This window comes from Carcharodon carcharias, chromosome 7 (genome assembly GCF_017639515.1).
Source record: "Carcharodon carcharias isolate sCarCar2 chromosome 7, sCarCar2.pri, whole genome shotgun sequence".
NCBI classification, from domain to species: domain Eukaryota; kingdom Metazoa; phylum Chordata; class Chondrichthyes; order Lamniformes; family Lamnidae; genus Carcharodon; species Carcharodon carcharias.
In genome coordinates, this window is record NC_054473.1 from 125,112,767 (window position 1) to 125,139,145 (window position 26,379).

At 41.5% G+C, this 26,379-nt stretch overlaps 1 protein-coding gene across 1 annotated transcript in view; it reads left to right on the forward strand.

Moving 5' to 3' along the window:
• Positions 1-4,543: 4,543 nt before the first annotated feature.
• nup93 (nucleoporin 93) overlaps positions 4,544-26,379 on the forward strand; it is a 121,371-nt gene continuing 99,535 nt past the window's right edge. Inside the window, exon 1 of the mRNA XM_041192384.1 lies at positions 4,544-4,671. The gene's annotated coding sequence lies outside the window, so the exon portion shown is untranslated. The remainder of the gene's footprint in view (positions 4,672-26,379) is intronic.

Sequence of the window (26,379 nt, forward strand, 5' to 3'; positions counted from 1 at the left end):
TTTGTTCTGTGAAAGTATGCAAGGATATAAGTGAGGGAACAACCTGTCACTGACACTGGCATGTGAAAGGCATTATACTGCATCCTGGCAATCAATAAAAGCACTTTAAGAACTAAATATCGGGAAGACCAAAGCCATTGTAATCAGTCTTTGACACAATGTTGGTTCCCTAGCCACCAGCTCCATCCCTCTCCTTGGAAATTGTCTGAGACTGAACCAGACCAAGCTTGGTGTCATATTTTACCCAGAAATGACCTTCCAACTATATATCTCCACCAGCTCTAAGACCACCTATTTTGTTGCATAACATCACCTAATTCCAGCACTGCCTCTGCTCATCTGCTGCCAAAAGCCTCAAATATGCCATTGCTATCTCTAGATTTGACTAATCCAGTGCCTAGCCTCCCATGTTCAACCCTCCATAAACTGAGGTCATCCAAAACTCTGCAGTTTGTGTTGAAAGGTCCGAGGAGTACTTGGACTCCAGAGGCAATACTCAAGTGGTTCCTTTATTCCGCATGTGGGAAGCAAACGCTGGGCAATCCAGGCGCTTCTCCATCAAGGTTCAAATGAGCAGAGTTTATATATCTTTTACTATCAGTTACAATTTAATGGTATTAGTTAGACAAAGGCCACAGCACAATGACCCCCCAGTGGGCTGATAATTGTGTTCCTGTACAGTAATTGCAGTGCAGTTTGAAGATGGCTATCAAACGGTGCAAAATGGCCTTCCCCATCTCTTGATCGAGTCATCCCATGGCCCGCCCGTGTGTCTCCCATTTCCTAATTGCAAATTTACGGCTGAGCCCTTTGTACAAGTTTATAGCTTTCATGTAAGGCTGCAACTGTTTGTGTATGCTTTGGTGCCTTAGCTGCCGGTCCTGGCTAGTACTTTAAAATAAATCCAAATTTTCAGCATCTTCAGTGTCCTAACTCACACCAAGTCCTGTCCACTCATCACCCCCTATCCTCGTTTACCTACACTGGCTCCTAACTAAGCAATTCCCCGATTTTAAAATTCTCATCCTTGTTTTAAAGTTGCCCCTTTCTATCACAGCCCTAAAATTTTAATTGCACCATATTGGTGGCTGTGCCTTCAGCTGTCAAGTCCCTAACCTCTAATGTGATCTCCCTAAACTTATATTTTCTCCTTTAAGATGCTGCTTAACACCTATTTCTTTGGCAGAGCCTTTAGTCATTTTTCCTAATGTCTTCTTCTGTGGCTCAGTATGAAATTGTCTTTGAAAATGGTCATGTAAAGCACCTTGGAACGTTCTACTATGCAAAAGGTGCTATATAAATACAAGTTATTGTTATCATTCTGGTTAACTAGAATGCATAATCTAGGCAGCAACTTCAATGCAATAATCGAGGGGGTACTGCAATTTTGGAGACAGTCTCCTTCAAATTAAAGATGAACCATCTGTCCTATCTGATGGCTCAGTAGGATGTTAAAGGTCTATTTAAAGAAAAGCAGGGAATTTTTCTACGCAACAGTCCTTCCTCAACCAATACCAAATACACGTTTACTTGTCATTCACCTTAAAAAAACTTTGTTAATATTTTCTTGCCAGATTTGTGAATTGGAACACCAGCCAGGGATTGTTTGTAGTTGCTGTAGCTCTGACTTTGGAGCAGTGAGGAGTACTCGTTATCATAGTTTTACAGAAGTTCCCCACCCCAATGCGCGCGTGCACACAATGTGATTAACAAAGTGTGGCAGTGTCACCTGCTGGCAGAAAACCTCTATTACATAATCACAAACTTAAATCCTGAACTAAAAGCAGACACTTGAAAATTCCTTCACTGTTCCCAACATCCTGGCATTGATTATTTGTAAAAGAAAACCTTGTGTAGAATTTCAGAGAGCTCCCAGTGAATGGTGAAAATTTTACCTAATTAATTAATTCTAGTATGTGAATGTTGAATTATCGCTATCTCAACCCGTCCCACACCTGTATTACTGACCTCCTCTCTGTAAGGAAAGTCAGTTTTAATTAATGTAGTCAACATTTGTCCATTTTCCATAGAAATGATAAAAAGAGTCAATGTTCACATCGCACCTTCATTCTGATTGGGGAGTCTGGACAAGCAGGAAATGCCCTCCCACTATCTCTGTGGGTTAGATATTATTGCATTCCGTCTTACTCTGACCCCACCTATTATCTTGCTATTTCTTACTCAAGTGCTGTCTGTCTCTCCCAATCCTTTGTGCACCTTGTTTCTCCTCCCCAATGCTATATCCTGGTTCCTATCCCCCTGCCAAGTTCATGTAAACCCTCCCTAATAAGACTAGCAAACCAGCCTGTGAGGAATTGACCCTGGCCTTGTTGAAGTGCAACCCATCTGGCCTGGCTCACCTTGCCCAAATCAAGTCCCAATGTCTCAGGATTTTAAAGCCCTTCCTTCTGCACCATCTCTCCTGTCACACATTCATCTATTCTGTCCTACTTCTACACGCAGTACCTTCTGGCACTGGGAATAATCTGGAGATTACTATCTTTGAGGTTCTGCTCACTAGTCTTCTTCCTAGTTCCCTAGACCTCATCCCTCTTTCTACCCATGTCGTTGGTACCGATATGGACCACAACTGCTGGCTGTTAATCCTCCCCACTCAGGTTGCTCTGCAGTGGTTCAGTGACATCCTTGACCTAGGCACCAGGGAGGCAACATATCATCCTGGGTTCTCATCCGCAGTGACATAAACACCTGTCAGTTCCCCTAACTATTGAATCTCTGAACACTATTGCCTTTACAACCTTTTTAAAAAAATTCTTCCATGAGATTTGAGCATGGCCAGCATTTGTTGCTTATCTTGAGCTGTGTGGCTTGCTAGGCCATTTCAGAGGGTGGTTCAGAGTCAACCACATGGCTGTGGGTCTGGAGTCATATGTGAGCCAGACCAAGTAAGGAAAGCAGATTCCTACCCTAAAGAACATTAGTGAACCAGATGGTTTTTACACCAATTGGTAAGTTTTATGATCATCATTACTGAGACTAGCTTTGTATTCCAGATTTATTAACTGAATTCAAATTCCATCAGCTGCTGTGGTGGGATTTGAACCCATATCCCTAGAACATTAGCCTGGATTACTTGTCTTGCTCCAGTCCACCTGCATAGCTGAGCCAACCGTATTGTCATGGACTTGACTGTTGCTGCATTCCCCAGATGTCCTATCACTCACACCAGTATTCAGAACTTACTGCCTATTGGGGAGTGAGATGCACTCAGAGGACTCCTGCTACCTGCTTGGTCCTCCTTCACTGCCCGGTGGTCGCCTAATCCCTCTCTGACTGCAGGGTGACCACATCAAGAAATGTGCTATCCATGTGACTCTAAGCCTTGTGGCTGCACCATAGTGACTCCAGCTGCTGCTCAAGCTCCAAAACTTAGGAACACAGGACTTAGGAGCAGGAGTAGGCCATTCAGCCTTTCAAGCCTGATCTGGTTGTGGTCTGCCCCCCATAATCCTAGATTTCCTCGTCTATCAAAAAATCTAACTCAGCCTTGAATAAATTCAACGACCCAGCCTCCATTGCTTTCTAGGGAAGAGAATTTCAAAGACTAACAACCCTCTTAGAGAAAAAAAATCTCACTCAGTCTTAAAAGGAAGACCTCTTATTCTTAAACTGCATCCCCTACTTCTTGTCTCTCCCACAAGTAGAAACATCCTCCTAGTGTCTACCCTATCAAATCCCCTCAGGATCTTTTATGTTTCAATAAGATCACTTCTCATTCTTCTAAACTCCAATGGATAAAGGCCTAACCTGTTCAAACTTTCTCCATAAGTCCTTCATCCCAGAAATGAGCCGAGTGAACCTTCTCTGAACAGCTTCTAATGCAATCATAAATAATGCTGCAAAAACTCAGCAGGTCTGACAGCATCTGTGGAGAGAAAGACAGAGTTAACGTTTCGCGTCCGTATGATCCTTCAGAGCTGAAGAGCCATACGGACTCGAAATGTTAGCTCTGTCTTTCTCTCCACAGATGCTGTCAGACCTGCTGAGTTTTTCCAGCATCGTTTGCTTTTGTTTCAGATTTCCACATCCGCAGTATTTTGCCTTGATCTGTTTTTTCAAGTGAGGACACCAAAATTGATCACAACAGTACTACAGATGTGGTCTCACTGAGGCCCTGTTTAGAAACTCCAGAAACCTGCAGCTGGCAACACTTCATGCCCTCGGGTAGTTGTCCAGGAAAGGAGCAGTACTCAGGGATGCATCAGAACATCTATAAGCCCTTCCAGCTGTACACACCCTCCTCCCTAAAAGCTGCTCCAGCTATCTCACTGAGAACCCTATTTGAACGGAGTTATCTCAATCTCTTAGAATAGTGAGTTTACAATCCAATGGTTGTAAATTGTTTGATTGGCCTGCTCGACCTGCCGCCCAACCTCTCGGCCAATGAGATTTCCTGAGGATGAGGGGTGCAGTCGCGCACGCGACGCGGCGGTTCCTGGGACGGATTATTGACCAATCGGAGGGGAGGCTGGGGGGTCAACGCAGTGGCTGCTGGGTGTCCCGAAGAGCCAATAGGAGGGCGACGAGGGCGCCGCGCGGGGCCTGCCGGATTCCTGCTCTGTCCAATGGGAGGGCGGCGCGCGTGGTGGTGAGTGGGTACCGGCCGGGAGAGGCAGCTGGAGGTAGCAGCTTATCCGTTTGGACAGAAAGGTAACGGCAGCCCGGGGAGGGAGGCCTGTTCGCTCACTGTCTCTGTCCATCGCTCCTCACCGCCACCACCACCACCCCCCCCCCCCCCGGTAATAACAGGGGGAATCCCCAGCCTGCTCCACGCTGACACCCACTGAGGCTCCTCGCGGCCACTGCCGAGGAAGCCGCCTGTTTAAACGGCTTCAGTTGTCAGCACATCCTCAGGTAGATAATGTGTCTGCCAGTAGTGGGATAGTTGGTCTCTCTGTCGCCCCTGAGTCAGAGGATTTGGGTTCAAATCCCAGTCCAGAGACTGACGCTCCAGTGCAGAGCGGAGGGTGTGGCATACTGACTGGCTAGGTGGAGTGGTGCTGGTGCCAGGGGACTGCTGTGCTGGAGGGTTGGCAGTGCCAGGAGGAGTGCTGCTGGTGTTGGGGAGTGCTGTGCTGTCAGAGTTCTACTGCTGGTGGGGTGGGTTGTGTGGGGGAGAGAGTGCCATGCTGGTGGGGTCAGAACGCACTGGTGTTGGGGGAGCATTGTGCTGATGGGGCGTTGGGGGTGGAGGAACTGCCATTCTGATGGTTACTGGTACCAAGGGAATGCCATGCAGGTGCTAGGGGTAAGTGCTGCTGGTGTTGGGGGAGTGCTGTGTTGTCAGAGCAGTGATGCTGAGGGTGTGCTATGCTGGCAGGACATTGGTGTTGGGAGAGCGTAGCTGGTACAAGGGGAGCCCTGCACTGGCACAGCAGTGGTGCTGGGGAGCACTGCTGCTGGAGATGAGGGATGCCAGGGAATGCTGTGCTGACAGAGGTAGAGGTGGGGGTGGGGGAGGGTGGTGCTAGGAAGTCGGTTGTGATGGTGGAAGTAGGGGGTGCCAGGGAATTGGTTGTGCTGGTGGAGGTGGGGGGTGCCAGGGAGTGCTGTGCTGTTGGAGGCGGGGTGGGTGCGGCTGTGCTGTTGGAGGCGGGGTGGGTGCGGCTGTGCTGTTGGAGGCGGGGTGGATGCGGCTGTGCTGTTGGAGGCGGGGTGGGTGCGGCTGTGCTGTTGGAGGCGGGGTGGGTGCGGCTGTGCTGTTGGAGGCGGGGTGGGTGCGGCTGTGCTGTTGGAGGCGGGGTGGGTGCGGCTGTGCTGTTGGAGGCGGGGTGGGTGCGGCTGTGCTGTTGGAGGCGGGGTGGGTGCGGCTGTGCTGTTGGAGGCGGGGTGGGTGCGGCTGTGCTGTTGGAGGCGGGGTGGGTGCGGCTGTGCTGTTGGAGGCGGGGTGGGTGCGGCTGTGCTGTTGGAGGCGGGGTGGGTGCGGCTGTGCTGTTGGAGGCGGGGTGGGTGCGGCTGTGCTGTTGGAGGCGGGGTGGGTGCGGCTGTGCTGTTGGAGGCGGGGTGGGTGCGGCTGTGCTGTTGGAGGCGGGGTGGGTGCGGCTGTGCTGTTGGAGGCGGGGTGGGTGCGGCTGTGCTGTTGGAGGCGGGGTGGGTGCGGCTGTGCTGTTGGAGGCGGGGTGGGTGCGGCTGTGCTGTTGGAGGCGGGGTGGGTGCGGCTGTGCTGTTGGAGGCGGGGTGGGTGCGGCTGTGCTGTTGGAGGCGGGGTGGGTGCGGCTGTGCTGTTGGAGGCGGGGTGGGTGCGGCTGTGCTGTTGGAGGCGGGGTGGGTGCGGCTGTGCTGTTGGAGGCGGGGTGGGTGCGGCTGTGCTGTTGGAGGCGGGGTGGGTGCGGCTGTGCTGTTGGAGGCGGGGTGGGTGCGGCTGTGCTGTTGGAGGCGGGGTGGGTGCGGCTGTGCTGTTGGAGGCGGGGTGGGTGCGGCTGTGCTGTTGGAGGCGGGGTGGGTGCGGCTGTGCTGTTGGAGGCGGGGTGGGTGCGGCTGTGCTGTCGGAGGTGAGGGGCCACTCGGGAGTGCTGTGCTGGTGGGGGTGTCCCAGGGAGTACCGTTCTGGCAGAGATATTCTGTCTTTTGGACAACATGTTAAACCAAGATTCTGTCATTATTCCAAGGAAGAGTCTTTTCTCCATGAATTGGCAACAGTGTGTCACTTCCATTGTACTTATTCTTGAAGTCATTTAGGTTGCAATAGCAAATAGTTTGTAACAGTCAGAGTTTAACAGTGTAATCCATTAAAATCAAACCTTGTGGGTTAACCTTGTTGAGTTAAGGTTGCTTCAGCACACCGTTAAATAAATCTGAAAAGTTCTAGTTTCTATTCCCTGGTCTGCCAAGTTAACTGAACCATTCAAGATAGCAGTGGAGGAGCAACAAGTTGTCCAATACTCGGAGAAAAACATATGCTGATTGATGTGCACTGTTTTGGAAGAATCCCAATAGTAGTAATTATTTCTGTGCTGGGATTTTTGTATCATCTAATGCTAGTGCAGGGAGTGTGTATCAGTGGAAAGGAGAGAAAATATCAATATAAAAATGAAAAATGCATAACTGAAGTGCAATGAAGTCAATCCTTTTTCAAGCTGTATAGAGAATTTAGGATGTGTCTTTGTGAAATCGTTGTGTTTTTGACATGTGGGGATGATCGGGTTTGAGTAATAAGTGCATCCTGTCCTCAATCCCTCTCTGAACAATCTATCCAGAAGTAACCAAAATGGGATGTGTTTAAATAATGCATTTAGGAGTGTTTTTGAATTCAGTACATGAGCAAGTCTAGTGAGTTAGTTCAGGGCAATGAAGTAATCTGAAGGGAAAGAAATTAGAGCTGAGTCATCAAATGTAACTGGGTTTACTGTTAAAATAGATGGAAGTGCTTTTTTAAAAACATGTCAGGCTGAAAAAGAGCAAATATTAGGGAGATCTAGGATTTTAGCACCATTCCAGAACTTGGCTGACATTGAAGCGCTATACTGTCCGAGTGCTGACCAAAGTCCCACCCGCTTATTTAAGTGGATATAATTGATCTCATGACGCCATTCAGAAAAATGCAGGGGAGTTCTCTTGGTGTGATGGCCAATGTTTACCCATCAATCAACATTGCTCAAAAAGTTTAATCGGTCTTCTCTATGATAAAAATGACAAATTAAAGTTATTGTAAGATTGCTACTGTAAAATTAGTAACATGGCCAACTGAGGGAGCTTGCTGGTAAACATAAACAGGTTGTAAAATGGTGGCAGACTCAACTCAATGTAGAAAGAAATGCACTATATCTTTGGGGAGAAAAGATTGGTGTGAGAAAACATGTCCTCAGTGGTATTCTTAACAGTATGGAAGAACAGAAAGCTCTAGATTTTTAAACATTGATCTTTAAAGTTCTGGGTGCTCTGGTAGAGTAGGCCATAAAGGGAAAACAGATTCTGGGCTTTGCAGATTGGAATATTGAAAGAATGTAAAAATCTGAAGGGTATAATGAATTTCGGAGAGAGGATATAATGCAGATTTGGGCACTCCAGTTTAGAAAGGATATTTGAGCCATGTAAGTTTTAAAGTGTATAATGGAGATTCAATAAAATGACACCATGCATGAAGATTTTGTTTAGGAAGAAAGAATGTGACAATGTACTTTATTCACTAGAACAGAGAAGTTAAGGGGGAAACCTAATAGAGGATTTTAAGATTGAAAGGTTTTCAGAAGGTATATAGTGAAGTATTATTTGTATTGATTGACAAATCAGTAATGAGGTTTAGACTCGGGATTATCATTACTTAACAGTTAGAAACAGAAGTAGGATGTTGAAACCTGTTCCACCATTCAATACAATTGTGGCTGATCTATCTCAACTCCAGCTTCCTGCACTATCCTCATATTCTTCAATCCTCTTAAATATCCAAAAATCTGTTGATCTCTGCTTTGAATATGCTCAAGGACTGCATTATCTGCTGTCATCTGGGGTAGAAAATTCTGGTGATCTGTAAACCTTTTGAGTGAAGACATTTCTTCTAACCTCATTCTTAAATGGCTGACCCCTCATTCTGGTACTTTGACCCTTATTTCTGGACTGTCCAGCCAGGGGAAACATCCTCCTAGCATTAATATGAAGCCCTTTAAGAACTTTAATGAGATTCCCTAAAGTTTATAAGAAAGGAGGGGAATGTAGGCCTAGTGTACTCAATCTCTCCTCATTGGACAATCCCCTTATTCCTAGAATAAGTTTAACGAACCTTCATTTCACTCCCCCTCGGGTAAAAACATCCTTCCTGGGTAAGGCAACCAAAGTTGTATGCACTGTGTCAGGTGTCATTTCACCAAAGCCTATATAATTGCAGCAAGACTTCTTTAGAGTGGTGAAAAATTAGAAGAGCTATTTCAGATAGAGGATTGTCACGTGTTATTGCAACTGACTATAATTTTAAAGAGAATTAGGCTTGAAAAGAAATAATATAGAAGTCAAGGAATTGAGATTAGAATAAGTGGTGTCAATTGAAGTCTTGACATTAGCACGGTGATCATAGTGAGGGTCTTCTGTGCTATATTTTCTTATGATACTGGACAGTTAAAGGGCATGGGAAACGGAGGATGTATTTGAGAGACCAGAGAAGAATGTAGACAGGTTAAAGAATTAGGAAAGTTTCAAATGCAATCCATCATGGAGAAATGTGAAGCAGCGTTTTTTTAGGAGAAACTGAAATATAACAAGTATTAAAATTCTCAGTAGTGCTGAGAGATCTAGGGATGTGGCTACACAGATTGTTAGGAAGATTAAAATGGCACAACATGTAATAAATGCTATAAATGGACAATGAAGTTCTGGTCATATAGGGATATTGAATACAGAGCATGGAGGTTTTAAGAACTCTACTGCATAGAGTTTTGGCACCACTTTTAAGGAAGGATCTTGGACATGTGTAAAACATTGTGTGTTACAAGGTCAATGCCAGAAATGAATGGATATGGTTAGGGTTATATTCACAGAATGACAAGGGATCTAATAGAAGATTTCAAAATTATGAATGAGTAAAAAAAGTGAGGTGTTACTTCCATTGCTTGGAGAATGCTTTACCATAATAACTGAAACCAAATCAATTAATATTTGAGTGATTGAACTGTATGGTCTATGGGCCAACCCTTCAAAATATATTTTTGTAAACTTTCAGAATGTGCATACATTTTCAACTTACCAGGCCATGTCTTATTGCTTACTGTGAGTTCTATAAAGTTTTCCATTTTATTCAGCATTGTACTAATTTTACATATTTGTCATTGGTACCCCATTTTGATTGCCAGACCTGAAATTGCCTGAAATCTGATGGTCAAATATGGCCAATTATTCAAGCTGGATCAGCATTAGGATTGGAAGCTCGGCATAAGTTTTATTCTGGTGTTTAGCAGTATAACCTGGAGACACAAATATGACCAGTCGTTCCTACTTGAGCTTTGCCTGCTGTATATAAATATTTCATTTCATCCATTATTAGTTATCTCTGAAATGAGAATGCAGGATTTTGTGCGTGCAGCATCTAAAATGCATATACAGGAAAAAAAAAGATGGCTGCAGAGTTGAGAAAGCCAATAGTATAATTAAACTAGCTCAATTCAATGTGCTCTCTGCCAATTTAATATAAATGGATCATCGCAAATGCAAGACATAGACTGTTTGGTTTTAGAATAGGAGAGAACTGTTTGTCAGGCTAACCCTGGTGGTACAATGCGATGTACCAAAATAAGCAGGGATGTATTTAAATTGTTTTATCAGGTTGATACCTTGACAGTTTTGTTCTAGGTTGCTGTAGAGCTGATGCCTCTGATTATGTAGATCATCCAGTACATTGCATAAATATATCTACTATACTTTGGGATGCAAATAATCTTGCTCTTTTGCATCAAGATCAGCAGATGATTTGGCTCTAACTATAAGGGTTGAGTAGAAGATAATTTTATTGCTCCATAACATGTATCATTCAGCATAGTTAACAATGTTGACTAACCTATGTTGAATGTTCATATCTGTATGGCTTGGGGGATGAGTAATTTTGAACATTGGTTCAACTCTGATTTCCATAGCCAAAAATGTTCAGTAACCTGAAACCTTAAATCAAATTCTCAGGAATATTGCCAAATGTTTTCACAGTTTATATCACTGACACAGATCAAAAGTTTTATTCACATTGTTTGTTGGATCTGGTATGAAGAATGGCTGCCGTGTTTGCCTATGTAAGTTACTGTACTCCAGAGTATTTCACAGTGCATAACCTCTTTGAGAGGTGCCTGGGAAATGTAGTAAGGTGCTATATAAATAAATGAATGCATTAAATTTTGACATGAAGTTTTGCAGCAGGTGGTGTAGATGGGCTAAGATGTTTTGTTATTGTCTAGCAATTCCTAAGTAACACAGGATTGTATCTTGGTGATCTCAAACACATCATGAAAAATGTTAGGATCTTGGGCCATTTGCAATGTTGTTCTATACCCCAATGAATGAGTGTTCAAAATTTATAGTTTGCTGCAGACCCTTCTTTGTATCATCAGACAGCCTGATTTTCATTAATCAGATCATGATCATTTGTTTTGAGGAATGTAATTAGGGAGCATGTTGTTTTGTGTCTATAAAATGGCAGGCAACTGTTTGAGCAGTGTGCATTCAGAAGAGATGATGACCTTTTCTAGTTATTGTTGAGTGTGATTCAGCAGAATTGTTGCATTATAATGCCAACTGCTGAATATTGTAACTGGAATTAAGATGTTGATTTCTGCATGTGACTGATTTTTCGAGTTATGTTGTGTTTTAGAGAATGTGTTACAAATTGTCACATATTGGCTCAGTCTTTGTCCACAGTTATTAAATCACTACACATTCCTAGATATTTTACTACTCAATCCTGATATCTTAATTTCTAAGAAGGCAACCCTGTATTTGTAAGTTTCTGACTTACTTTTATTTAAAATGTTCAACTATAACATATTCTTTGCTTTATTGAAGACGGAAAATGCTGGAGGTTTTGTCCAGACTGTCAGATTTGTATTTTCTGCATTTCTTCCTTGAGTGATGAGTTTGTTAAATGGTGCCCAATGACGTTTACTCAGGATATAGCAATTTTCTCAGCCATTTCATACAAGACAAGATTTTCTTTAGTTTTCTTTTTTGAAGAAGTGATACTGTCACATGATGTGTTTATGTCCAATTGGTGTTTAAAACTCACCATTTTAACAAGCTAAATTGTTTTTTATGATGCAAGTTACTATGGATATTAGTTGCTCAATACTAGAATGCTCTTAATTATCTTGCATTGCTCCAAATATAATATAATAAATGCTCTTAAATTGCAATAAAATGTGTGCAAGATTAACTTACACTGTACCTGGGCAGCATGTCGATCATGCTTTCCAATGAAACTTGATTCTTAATGAATATACGTTGACAAGTTTTAAACATTAAGAACATGTGCATTCCTTTACATTTTAAAAGAAAAATTCAGCAAATGAAAATTGTGTAAGTTCTCAGTTATTCAATACTTTGTACAAATAATAGATATTTCCGTCATCACCTGCACTTAAGTCCTAAGCACAAATAGAATTGCTGCCTGTTTACCAACCCATCACTTTTCTAATTGATTTTATGTAAGCATTAAAATTTTGTCTCTGTATCCTCCAGATTGTAAGAACGTTCTGTGATGTTTGACAACTGATTGCAGGAAAATTGTGGACTTTTCACCAGCTGGTATACAGTGGTATACTGGAGGTCTCTTCCTTTTGACCTTTCCAAATTGTTCCAGAAGCCGCCTTATTTTTGTGGGGTTGGTGAAGGGGGCACAGTAAATAAAAGCTGGACAATGGCTGCTCACCAGCAGCTGGATCCTGGAAAATTATGGAAGTGGTCTGCCTGTCCCCTTGGGAATTGGTTTATAAAGGTTGAATGTAGCCTTTCATCTAAAATGTTTTATTTTTGGCAAGTAAATATTTTAAAGAAATGGAGGACTTTCAGATGCTGTTTTTTAATAAGTTAGTTGTCTTTGAGTGTAGGAGCCCCTGACCCATGAAAGTTGTTTTTTTAAATTCCTGAGTGATCCTGTTTGATTAATGTTCAGGGAGCTTGGTGGGGTTGTAAATTGACAATGACTTGGAGTTGCAAGACTGGTGAAAGCTCAAAAGTTTTAATGAATATTTTGTGAGAACAGTCAGTGTCCGCAGGGGAAAGGTGGGCTGTGCTGGAGTTGTCAATGGCAAGTTAATATAATGTAGAATTAAGATGGCCTTGGGCAAATACATGGGTGTTCCTTAACACAAAACAACAACTTGATTTAGGTAACACGTTTACAAGTGGATAAATATCTTGCTGTGTTTCTTAAAGTTGTAATCTGCATAGAGGGAGGATTCTTGTGTGGAGCACTAATACCGGCATTGACCTCTTGGGCTGAATGGCATATTCCAGGCTGTAAAATTCTATGTAACTTCAGGCCTGACTACCGATTCTGGGGTGGAGAAGGTGGAAGATGCACAGTTACCAGAGTCAAAGGGATGAAGAGCTTGTGGGCAGTGTTATGGGCCTAAAGAGGTCACACGGATGGGATTGGGAAAAGTTATGAATAGATTTAAATATAATGTAAAAGCAAAATACTGTGGATGCTAGAAATCTGAAACAAAAATACCTGGAAAATCTCAGCAGGTCTGGCAGCATCTGCCGAGAGAAATACAGTTAACGTTTCGAGTCCGTATGACTTCATCAGAACTAAGGAAAACTAGAAATGAGGGGGAATACATGCTGGTTGAAGGGGGGCAGGACAGGTGAAGCTGAATAAAGGGCCAGTGATAGGTGGAGGCAAAGAAGAGATTGCTAAAGTTGTCGTATCCAAAAGGACGAAGGGGTGTTGACAGTGGTGATTTTGGCTGAGGAATGTGCTGATGATGACATTAAGGGTAGAAAGCAGGATGAGCAAGTGACAGATAACCCTGGTGGAGTGGGGGGGAAGGGATTGAATTTATAGGTGTTTGTGGACTGAAGCCAATGTAGATCACCAAGGATAGCATTGATAGGCGAATGAGATTTGGTGTGGGATAGGCTACTAGCTGTAGCAGAGTTTTGGATGAACAGGGATTTAATGCAGGGTGGAGAATGGCAGAACAGACGGGAGAACATTGGAACAATTGAACCTGGTGCTGAGAACTGAGGGTTCAGGCACTGAAGGAGTGCGGCAGAGGTGGGTGATAGAGTAGGAAGTAGGTGACCTGTAACTGGATAGAGCATATGAGATTGGAAGCTTGACTCAGGATTGAATAGGATACTGAGTTTGTCTGTTTCAACCTGAGATGATAATCAAGGAGGTTGGAATATGGTGAGGGTACACACAGGAACTGAAGACAACAGTCTTCCCAATGTTTAACTGGAAGAAATTGAAGTTCACCTAAGACTGGATGTTGGGAAAGCAGCCTGCCAACACTGAAGTATTGGGAGTATTAGAGAGTTACAACTAACTGTCATCTGTGAATAATATCAAAACTGATATCCATCTTTCTGGAGGATGTCTAGAGTTAGCGTGTACATGAGGAAGGAACAAGTCACCATTCAAGATATTTTGAAGGTCTCTTAGTATGCAGAACACAAAAAGGGCAGTTATAACAGCAATCTTTGATCTAGTTAAGATATTTGTTATTCTGGTTAGCTACGCTGCAAATTTATAAATAATGTAATCTAACCACACACACGCACATGGGGAATGGGACAGAAAAGAGAAGGGCATTGGTGACAATTGCAGATATAATGTTATGTAAACTCCCTATCCTATTTGATGTCTACTGTGATTTTCAGTTGATGAGCCTTTCATTGGTTTTGTCTGTCCTGATTTTTGAAACCTTTACTTAAAAAGTTGCTCATAGATACAAGCACTTGTGTAGGGTCCCTATGAGCCTTCAGTAGAACCTAACTGATTAGTGCATTTTCCAGGATTTTGCTCATATGTGATGTTTCCAAGATGAGCATTGGATACAATGATGTTCAGCCACCCTGGCTCCTCCCCCTCTGTTGGAAATGGGTGTGATTCACAGCGAGCTGTTTGTTTATTTTTCTCCTCTTTAATCATTTACACTTTCACAGTGTACCTGCTAGCTATAGGGAGACAAATAGCTCCGTCATCTGCAGAAATTAACCTCAGAAATATGCTTGTAAATTGCACAGTAACCCTGTTTTCTGATTTTGACTTTTGAATTAAGTCACTAGAAAGTTGCCTTGGCGTGCCTGTATGCAGTAAGCATAATAAAGAACTGGTTTAGTGTTTTTCCAAGCTTTTTAAATTCTGGTTCTTTGTAAAGTTCTGAAGTGAGAATTGAAGCAGCAGCAATTTTTAGGTTGATGGAAGTAATGAAGTTGAAGATAACATTTTCAGCAATTCAGTTATAAAAGACCAGATGGTTTGTGAAGTCACAAATGTAGAAAACATTTCTGAACACTTGAGTTGTGATGTTGCAATCACAGCAGTTATTGCATTGTGGAGATGAGCATGCTAATTATATATGCATACAGTATGTTTACAGTCAGTGTGAGTTTTCTACACCCACATCATGAGAGCCACTGCAATGCCAGATCAACCTCCCTACGATCTCCTGTTTATTGGTTATATTATCTGGTTTAGCCTAACCTATTTGTAGCCAAGAATATACATGAATTTCAAATTCTTGACTCACATTTTACACAAACTCAGATGGAAATGCAAGATTAGTATTAAATAGCGCAATTTGTGGAGCACTTTCATTTGGAGAAGAATTATCTACTGCAGCTAATGACAGAGTATTTGGGCCAGTGTTTCATCATGAGAAGCTTAGGGATGCAATTCCCTACATTTGCACCTGATTTCCATTACTTAACATAAAAGGCTTGGAGTCCCAGAACTTCAGTTTGGCCCACCATAATCTGTGAATCCCTGTCTAATCTATTGTTTTTACTTCATTAGATCTCTTGTTTATAAATGTAAATTCTGTCCCTGGTAAATTTGGGGGGGGGGGGGGGGAGGAGGTGTAAAAGGTCTGCTCCTAATATCTGACAAGTTAATTTTCAAGCCTTTTAAAAGGACTAAATTGATTTGTTTGTTTCTTAGGATCCAGACCAATCGATTAACCCTTTCTCTCAAATTGGACATTTTAAAATGAAAAATGAAGACCTTGATTTGATTAGACCAGGGGATTGTATATTTGAATGCTGTAACTTTCATACGTTAAACATAAAGCAGATTTGAGCAGTGAAGGAGAAAGGACAGGTTCTTCCTAACTTCATTGTCTGTAATATTGGTGGGGGAAGAGGAGAAAGAATGGATGGTGTGTTCAGATGCTCAAAACGGGACTACCTCCAAGATGATATGCACCCCTTTGTATTACACAGTTTTCAAGATTTGTACAGTTGCGTGGTTCTAAGTACAAGCAGAATTGTTAGACCACAGCCCCTTTCAATATATACTTACTGCCTCTTTCCAAGCTACAGTGCTGTTGCTTCCCTTTCTTTTCTTACTTCCAGCTTTTTCCAAAGCTAGAATATTGTCACGTACAAATCCTGTCTTGAGAAAGCAACTCCTCCAGCAACTCTAGGAAGTTTCCAGTTTTAATTATGAGGCTGTGCTGAATCAGCTTGCCTACACAACTGTACTATGATTGGGCTTAGCATCCCTGGATTCCCCCTTTTGAGGGAAAATTGGCTAGGGTTTCCACTCTCGGTCACGATATGGTGAGGGCAGGTTTGGTCTAGACTCTTATCTTCACTCCTGCCTGCTGTCAGGTGGCACATTGACACTGCGCCCTAGAGCATTTATACAACAGCCAGTGACTTTAGGAGAGGAGGCCAAGATGGAGGCTATGGGCTAGGGAGGTGCATGGGGGGATGTGTGCAGGAGGAAGACAGGACTTGTGTTACTGGGGAGGGAGGAGGGGAGATTAATTGATTGTAGCCTTTATAAAAGTAGCAGATGGAGGGGGAAGGGGAGATTCAGTACGGGGAAGGGGAGATTCAGTACAGGAAAGTCACTCCGAGCCAAATGCTCACGTTTTTCAGATATGCATTGTCAAGGTGACCTTGCATTGTGTGTTGGAGGATTAATGTTGAATAATGATACAAATGAATAATAGTAAAAGGCAAATGGATGAATTGGAATGATAGCAAATTAAAATACAATGAAGATCTGTTTTTATATTTTTATATTTGTCCTTTTGAGTCTGCTCTGGCATTCAATAAGATTATGGTTGATCTTCTACCTCCACTTTACCTTCCCTACCATCTCCATATCCCTTGATCTGCTTAATGCCCAAAGATCTACCAATCTCTCTTGCATATACTCCAAGGACAGGGCATCCACAGCCTTCTGGGTTGGAGAATTCCAAAGATTCACAGTCCTGAGTTTTCAATGGATGGGTTTCTTCTTTTCTCAAAGTACCATACAGCTTGAAAGGGTGGTGGTGTGCTGATATATGCTAATTAGGAACTCAATTCAATCTCTCTTGACAACATTACATTTCCAGCAGATCTTGAAATAGTGTGCCCCCGCTGTTTGCCCAGAGATATTTCAGGAATCTACATTGCTGCCATGTACTCCCCCACTAGTTGCAGTAAGGAATCTGAATTAATGAAGTTGGTTGACGAAGTTCAGTCTGGTCACCCAAGAGGTCGAATTTCTTAAGGGGTTTCAATCAAGTGGACACTGACCTCATTTGCTGCCCTTCAACAGATAGTAGGTAAACCTACAAGAAACAATAATTTTGGATAAGATTTTACCCAATCTGCATCCCCTCAAATAAAATGAAGTTTGGCAACAGTGATCATAACTTTCTCCTGGTCTCCCCGATTGCCTACCCTACATGGCACAGTGTATCAGTGTCATGGGATCAGGGACTCTGATTCTTGAACATTCGGTCACTGGATATCTTCCCACTCTTGGCATGAGATGCCCAATTCTTCTTCTGCTTCTTCAACCAGGATGCATTTTACACTACCTTGCTGTCAGCGTTGAATATTTACTTTCGTTGTAAGAGTGTTCATGTTTATCAAAGCAACCAAAGCTTGGATCACACCTAAGGTGAAGTTTTTTATCGGTAAATGTCAAACATTTTTCTGCAGCACAGACTCCTAGGAGTGGATTGTGTACTGTAACAAGGTTCAACGTGCCATTACAAACACGCACTTCTGTCATGACCAGGAAATGCAGAAGGATAATCCACCATCGTGGTATTGACATGTTAAACTGATGATGTTATCTTACCAGTCTTCTCGATCATTGTAGTTCCTAATGGAGAACAGTCCCAGCCACTCTCTAATGCCATTAATAGATATTTTGCAGACAGTGCTGGCGATATGTCATCTGTGGACATTTCCCAGTTACTCAAGTTTCTATCAGTGAGGGATCCTCCTGTGATCCAACCATGGGGAGTCTTCCTAGAGTTCTTAAGAATTAAACCTGACTAGTCATGGCAGAGTTCCAGCTAAACTTATCCGATTCTTTGCTTTTGAGTTTAGTGTTCCTTTATGCAATGTCTTGAATGCTTCCTTTGCTGATGGCTTCAACATCAATGGAAGCAAGCAATTGTTGTTCCAGTGCTGAAGCAACAACCAGCAATACTTGGTAAACTATGCCCCATCACAGTGATAGACTACTCTAAGATTGTGGAATGGTTCACGACTAGGTGGTTACCGTCACACTTCGATCCCTTAGTTAATTGCCCATCAGTTTGGTAGCTGAGCTGGAAGATTGGCATCCTACTCTCTGGTTGATGTTGTGAACTTCCTTTGTAAAAACTCCGATAAGCTTGGAACAACCTCCACCATTATTATAACAGATATCTCAACAGATCCTTGTCCAGTGGATTGCTGACTTCCTCATTAACTGCACTTCATGTGTCTCATTCAGTGTCTGTCTATCCAAAAGTGTTCAATTAACAGCAGGTGTGCCCCAGTACTCGGCTAGGGTCAATCCTTTTGCTAATTCTCATTGATTTGACATCAAATACTGGAAATACATGGACGGTATGACAGTTGTGGAATAGAGGTTGCAGTCAGCAAGGGTCAGGAAACTTGACACCCTCAATGAATAGTGTGGAGAAAGCAGCGTGCGGTTAAGTATTACTAAATGTAATGCCATGCAAGTGAACCTCAGTAGACATGAACACATACCCTTTGAGGCAATTGCACTCTTGACACAAGTGCCTTGAAAGTTCTGGGTATATGCGTTAAGATGACATGAAATGGACTGGCCAAGTGGACAATATATTTTTTAAAAAAGGGACAGATGTTCATTCTCAGATCCCTCAGCTCTTTCAGGTTCTGTGTCCAGAACCTGCTGTTAATCTACACTGGCTACATTCGATCCATGAATATTTAGTGCATGTGTGGCACCCTGGCGCAAGTTGCCCAGATCGATTGAATACAAAATCGTTTGTTGAGATTGATCGTAAGTCTTCACCAGTCATATGACAATGCCTTTCATGTCACGAAGCTCAGAACTGTACAAACAAGAAGATATTTGTACTAAGTTTGGAAAATTCCTTATGCGGTCTACCCGATTTTGGAACTGGTTATCCCCACCATGCCCAGAGCAATCAAGGTAACTCTGGTTAGACCAAATTCAACCATGTTAAGATGCAGGAAGGAAAGGCACCAGCGTAGCCCTTTCTTACATGGCTTGGGTCCTCAGTGCAGTACTCAAATGATGATAAAATCTATATGTACTTCAATGCTTGTAATGTAGGCATTGGTTTTTAATTTTAATATAATTTGGATTTAATATTACCTTTCCTTCAATATTCTGCTCACCTCTTCCTTGTTACCTGCTGAATTTGTCTATTTTTGATCCCACATGATTATTACATGTTTTCACACTTTTAACCTATTACTTAGTCTACATATTAATTTTCCGACATAAGTCATACTGCAATTCAGCCTTTGGGCAGTGAATTTGTTTCTTGAATAAAATACCATCATTATAAATGACCACCCCCTTATAAGTATTCTGAATCTGGCCCCTAATGGAGACTTGCCAGTCAGGGGAAATGTCTTTCCAGCATCAGCCCTGTCAAACCCTTTAAGAATTTTATGTTTCATTCTTCATTCTATAGATTATAGCCCTGGTCCACTTAATCCCACTCAGGGCAATCACCTCATCCCGGTAACAGTCTAGTTCTATAAATAGAAAAATTCTAATACTCCATTTTACTTAGTCCCTCATGGTCCCTTCTGGGCAGCACTAGCAGGTTAAGAAAAAAGTCTAGTATTTACTTAGCTCCTTTAATGATCAAGAAGTCTCAAAGATGAAGTACTTTTGAAGTATAGTCACTGTTGTAATGTAGGAAACGGGACAGCCAATTTGCTCGCAGTAAGCTCCCACAAACAACAATGTGATAATGACCAGATCACCTGTTTTAGTGTTGTTGGTTGAGGGATAAAAATTGGCCAGGACGTGGGATAACTCGCCTGCTCTTCTCGAAAGTAAGTGCTTTGCGATCTTTTCTGTCTAGCTGAGAGGTGGGGCCTCTTTAACATTTCATCCGGAAGGTGGCACCTTAGCCATTACAGCACTTTGTTTTAGTGATGTTGATTGAGGGGTAAACTCGGCCGGGACACCAGAGATAATTTGCCTGTTCCTCTTTGAAGCTTTGTCTGCTTAGGTGCGTATTATTTTCTTACCGGCCATAATAAAAAAGTTAAAATGTTTTAATTTCTGTATCTGAAGTTGCTGCAAACACAAGGTACCCATGCCATTGCCACAGTAGTACTACATACAGTAAGCTATATCATATTAGTTGACAGATAAGTGGGGCTGTCTCTCTATGGCTGCAGCCTCCTCTACTTTGTCCTTTCCTATAAATCTTCTATAGTAAAAGTCAGCTTAATGTCAGAGCAAAAATCAAACTCCTTTAAATGATTGCTCCGGACAGTTCTTGAATGTTATTATTTCCACTTCTTGATTAAAAAGAGACCGCTGAGTGCAGAGCAACAGATGTAAAATTTTAATTGATGTTTTGATTTTTGTTGTAGTTCACCCAAGATTGGCTTTGGATCAGGATCTACATTTCATTTGGCTTATTTTCCTCTAGTGGGCGAGTGTGACTGTGCTGTGTGGGGAGTGTGTTGTACAGAGAAATCGATATTGAATTTAATATCAGGGTTGGCCTAGGTTCCTGTGACTGGGGTGTGCACTTGCTTTAATGTGCTGCATTGCAGATTCTGGCAAAACAGTGTTAGCTCTTTTCTGAGTGCTGAATGTTAATTATAGAAGTATGCTTTCCAACTATAAGAATTTGGAATGGTTTATTAAAATATTTAAGTTGAATTGTGATAAATCCAATTCTCTAGTGATTTGTTTTAACTCAATCAGGTCTGAACAAGACTTTCAACCGCAAGGTAGGACTTGACTCTCGGATAGCAAATTCAAAATAAGTTTATTTAAAAAAAAAAAAATACTTATTGATATAGAGTTAATTAAGTCTGAGTGAATGAGAGGTTTATATGGGTAAACACTCCTAACTGAATACAGTGAGTGTCCAAATTAAGACCAGTTCACAACTTCCTTTCCGAACCAGACCCAATTATGATTGAATTATGTACAATCCATACAGAAGGAAAAAGATATACTTATGAAATCCAAAAACAGGCTTTTACAACATCTGATGGGTGATCAAGCCAGATAAGCATAACCCCCCTGGTACCCCTTTGACAAGAATCAGCTATCTTCCAGTTTCCAGCTAGCTTGATCCTATTTTTACCCCTTTCAGTAGACATCAAGCCGTACCAGGTCAGGCAAATTGTTAGCTCATTGGTTCTTTAATGACACCTTCCAAAGATACAATTTTAATTAATTGTATTAATTTTGATCAGATTGTGAGTAACAAGCTTTATTCTTGAGCCAGAGCCTAGCAGACCATGATGTTCTATGGCTTATAAAGTTAGAAAAATTACTTTGTCTAAAAACTTTCTGTTAGCTTTGCATCTTCTAGAAAGATTTAAGCTTCTACTGTACTATCTTAAAATTAAGAAGCCAGTGTGTTTCATATATTTATTGATTGTTTCAATTTATTAATTATAACTTAATTAAGGTATATTCCTTGAAGAGATCATTTGTTACAAGCCTGGCCCTAAATACAAAATCAATATAGTGAATAATAATAAAGATATAGAATGTAAAATGGCTGTAGGAAGCCACATGTTAGATTTAAAATGGCTCCCTTGATCTTATTCGCTTATTACAGTGAATATAAAATGAAACTAGTCTGAAAATGGTTCAGCTTCATAAGAAAATCACTCCAAACTCACTTACTGCCAGATCAATTCTAGCCATTCTGCTATTACGGCATTATTACAGATAAACTTGATTCAACAATATATTTCATGGTATTGGGAAAATAATTGGTCTTGGCCTTTTTTATGGTGCATTCTCTGGTATAGTAAATATTTGTTTAGCTTCGCTGCACAAATGTATCTACAACGACAGAGGACTTGTTGATGCTCTTGCCAAATTCATCTGACTTAAAAGTCTAGCTAGATGACTTCTACTTCACCTGATGATCTGTTCATGTCTAAAAGGCTGATAGAAAGCAAGTTACATGGTATTTTTGTGTCTCTTGTTTGTATGCACAGCCTGGCACCACATTAGCTCCTGCAAGATCAGGATGTGGCGATAGTAGGAAAGAATCAGATTAATTATTAGATTTCCATGGAACAGAAATTGGGTGTGTTCTTCAATGACTGCAATCCAGGCTGCAAAGTCAACTCCCAATAAATTCAAAAAATAGCTAAATGATAAAAAGTATACTATTTTATTTTCTTTGAAGGCACTGGACTTGTTAATATTCCCCATTACAATTGTGACTTGAGCTGCATTTGGGTAGAGTGAATGGGGGTGGGAGGAGAATTATGAGGAATGTTATGGTGGATATTTGAGGGAGGGAATTAATCAGAGGTTCAAGGAGGGAAAAAAGTTGCAGGAGGGAGAGGATGAGGAATGGAGCAACAGAAAGAAGGGGAACAGAGAGAGATGCAGACAAGGCTACAACTAGAGAGAAAGGAAGGTAGTTTCCTTTAACTTTAAAGGGAAAAGTTGGTTTCGGAGAGAATCAAAAAGGAAAGTGATGTAAGAGGAGAAAGGCACAGAGGGAAATGGATTGAAGTGAAGGGGCCCTTAGCTTCTTGCCACTCGTCACCTGTATTTGGGAGGGTACTGAGTGGAAAAGGAGAGTGGAGTCATTGCAGTGTCAAAGGACACGTGATGGGAATGATACAACAGCTGATTGCATAGTTCAAAGGATAAGATGTAGGCATGATGATGGCAGTGAAGGTGTGGTTGAGAGGTGAAGGAGCAGGGACGTGGTAGTGAGGTGGATGGAGGTAGGAGACAGAACACCACATTTTCCCCACAACCCTCACCCAAACTCAAACTGCAACATTTACAGGCTGCCTTCCTCACCACGTTACATTGTGCTGCCTCTCGTCTCATGTTTGAAAGGAAGGTGAAAAAGGAGACTGTGACAGAAGGAAGTGGAGAAAAGCAGAAGAGAGACATTGATACAGATGGTGCAAAAACAAATACAAATGAGAGAAACAATTTTCTCCCAACAATCCAGCAAATAGCCCTTTATGTTAAACAAAACTCTTGTGTTTGCTTGCACCTGGCAATGTGACGAAAAGTTGGCAGGAATTCCTATTTCCACATTAATAATGGAAACTCTCAATGTCAAGTTGTCATGCTGTAATTACATTCTACTTCTGGTCGAAATACAGTATTATTGCCACTGAGACGATGTCTCCTTATTCTGTTGGTTCCTGACTTGCATTGGGTCTCTGTATATTAATTTATTAATTGTAAAATTCTTGTTTCATCTTCAACCCCTCCAAGGTTTTGTTGCACTCCAACGAACTCATCTTCTCCAACCTTGATCCCCTTAAATACTCTTCAGTCACCTGACTGTTATTTTCCATCTACCTTTTCTGTTAATCATGTGTGTTAGCCGTGGCTCAATTGGTATCATTCTCATCTGAGTCAAGAGATTGTGGGTTCAAGTCCCACTGCAGGATATGGGAGCACAAAAATCAGCAGTGATACTCCAGTGCAGTACTTGAGGGAGTGCTCCATTGTGGGAGGTGCCATCTGTTGCATGAGGTGTTAAACCTAGGCTCTGCCCCCGCAGGTGGCACTATTGGAGTTAACCCTTGTCTTAGCCAATATTTATCCCTTAATCAACATCACAAGAATAGATTATCTGGTCAGCCTCATACTGCTATTTGTGGGATTTTCCTGTGTGTAAATTAGCTGCTGCATTTCCTGCATTACAACTTCGAAAGTACTTCATTGGCTGTAAAGCGCTTTGAGTTGTCGGTAGTCATGAAAGGCATTGTATAAATGTATATCTTACTTTCATGATTGGCAGTGTTCAGCCACTTCAATCCTATTCTCTCAAGACCCCTCTTTAAACGTTCTGCCTCCATCCTTTTTAAAGTCTTTCTCAGGGCCCATCTGTTTGACCGAGACTTTCATCATTTCATCTAATTTTTGTTACTGTAGCTTGATTCTAAATCTTTCCTTTAAGAAGCACTTTGGGAGATTTTACATTAGAGGACAGTATAAGTGTAAATTGTTTGCCATAGTTTCTTGACAGTATATATCATATTTGTCATAATATTGTGGGATATCTTAAAGCAGGTTTGTATGTGTGCATGTGGTTGGTTTAATTGGGCTGGAGACAGATGGACTGCAAGGTTTAAATTATCAAAGAAGTGAGGTTTAAAACAGGCATTTGAAATGAAGATGAGTAGAGCTGGGGTGAGGTCAACAGAGACAGTGTGAATGAAATTTGCAATTTTAGGGAAGTGGAGAATTGTTTGATTTTCAAAGGGACATGGAAGATTTTTACAACTGGCAAGATAAATAAGGCAAGGTTATTTCGCTATTTTTTCCCAAAAATGCTGGCAATATTGAAATCATGAAAGATTGTTATATTCTAGGAAAAGTAACTTCTAAAGACAAGTGGAAAAATTGGAATTTACAAATCAAAAGCGATTAAAATATATTTTAAGAAGGATGGAAGTCTGTGTGAAATCTGGAAAGGTGACTGTGAAACAGACCTTGGCGGGCGGTGGGGGGTGTTGTGTGCCTCTGTCTACCCTGCAGAGGTTTGCTTTTCCAGTAACCAAAGTTGAGCCTTTGGAAGTCCTTTGTCCAGTGGGTGCTAATGGTAAAATTGCTGGATGACTTTATAAATTTGGAATCTATTTGGACTGTTGCCTTATACTGAGTTTGTAGTTGGTTTGGTTAAATAGAAATTTTGGAACTATTATAACTGTAATCTTGTGTGTTTTTTTCCTTAATAAATATTTTAATTCTTTAAAATCTCTAAAGGTGGTAGTGGAATCATTATTCCTGATTTGAGTGCACAAGCCTTCTCATAATAAATACAAATTGCAAATTTGTTGTGATAGTTTGGCCAAGTTTCCCTGTGGATTGCAAATACAGCCTGCCATATCATAACAATACACACACTATTCAAAACAAAAACAGAATTACCTGGAAAAACTCAGCAGGTCTGGCAGCATCGACAGAGAAGAAAAGAGTTGACGTTTCGAGTCCTCATGACCCTTCGACAGAACACACTATTCAGTTGTTACATGCACTGTTTCAGTTCAAAGGCACTTCAGCTCAAATTAGTTGAGGCTGTTGTCTGCCATCATCTCCTAGTTCTGGCAACAGAATTTGCCAAGTCAGGATGTATTGACCCCATTGTATTGTCTTGTACAAAGACCACCAGCAACAAAAGTTTACTGAAAGATGTAGCAAGTTGTGGATTGAAAAGATATTGATAAAAAAATTCTTGCTTTGCTTTTGAGATTTCACCTATGCCATTCAACCCCTTCCTTTCCAGCACCCACTTTTCCCCACTCTTCTATGCTGATTCATACTGGGGCATAGTTGCATGGGTGCTTCACCCAAGTTACCCTTTTCATGCATGAATTTAACAGTGAATATGCATTGCTACTAAATTTGAATTTAGTAACAACCAAACCCCTGTTCCATTCCTGTTTTCACCTGACTGTCCATATATAATAAAGCAAAGCTCAGTGTAAAGCATTTGTGTGCAGGAGCTCTGGCTGATTTTATTTTGTTTTGTCTTCCTTTCTTAACCCCAGGTTAAGTTATAGCATCTAGTTATTTTCCCAGACGATATTTGGTAACTCAACTTGAACAGAGATTGAACCTGGGACTACACTGGTTTGTCTGGTTTAGAAACATACTTGGGGAGCTCTGCATCATTCAAAGTTTTGTCATCTGCACTCTGTATAACACACTTCAGAATAGTTTTGTTTTCCTTTATATAATAACAGTAACTGTAGTTCATTGTAATTTGTTCTATGTGAAGCATTTTAGGATGTTTCTGAAATGTGCGATTAAAGCACTACGTATGTACAAGTTCGTTCTTTAGAAACTTGATTTCCTTACGTTTGGGTGGTGTGGATGTACCTACTTCAGGGAAGAAATTGCTAAAAAGAAAAGTTTGTTTTCAATACTGTACTTTTATAAGAATGACCCAAATTTTTGCTGTGTGTGAATAAATGTTGGGAGATTACTGAAATAATTATTGATTATATGTGTATATAGCATTCTGAATGATCCCTTTTCTCACATATCCAATCCTTTGCATTTTTTATATTGGTTTAGTGATTGAACTGAAGCTCATCAATTAAATTGTTTTGGCTTTCTGCATGTTGTTTTTACCTTTGTTTTAAAAAGCATTGTCTGAAAAATTTCTCAGCTTTAAGTAGCCATAAATCCATTTTACATTTAGTATTGTGCTTACTGGGCAACCTGATCTAAAAAGTTGAGTAGTACTGTACAGTAGCATGGGTTAGAGGACATGA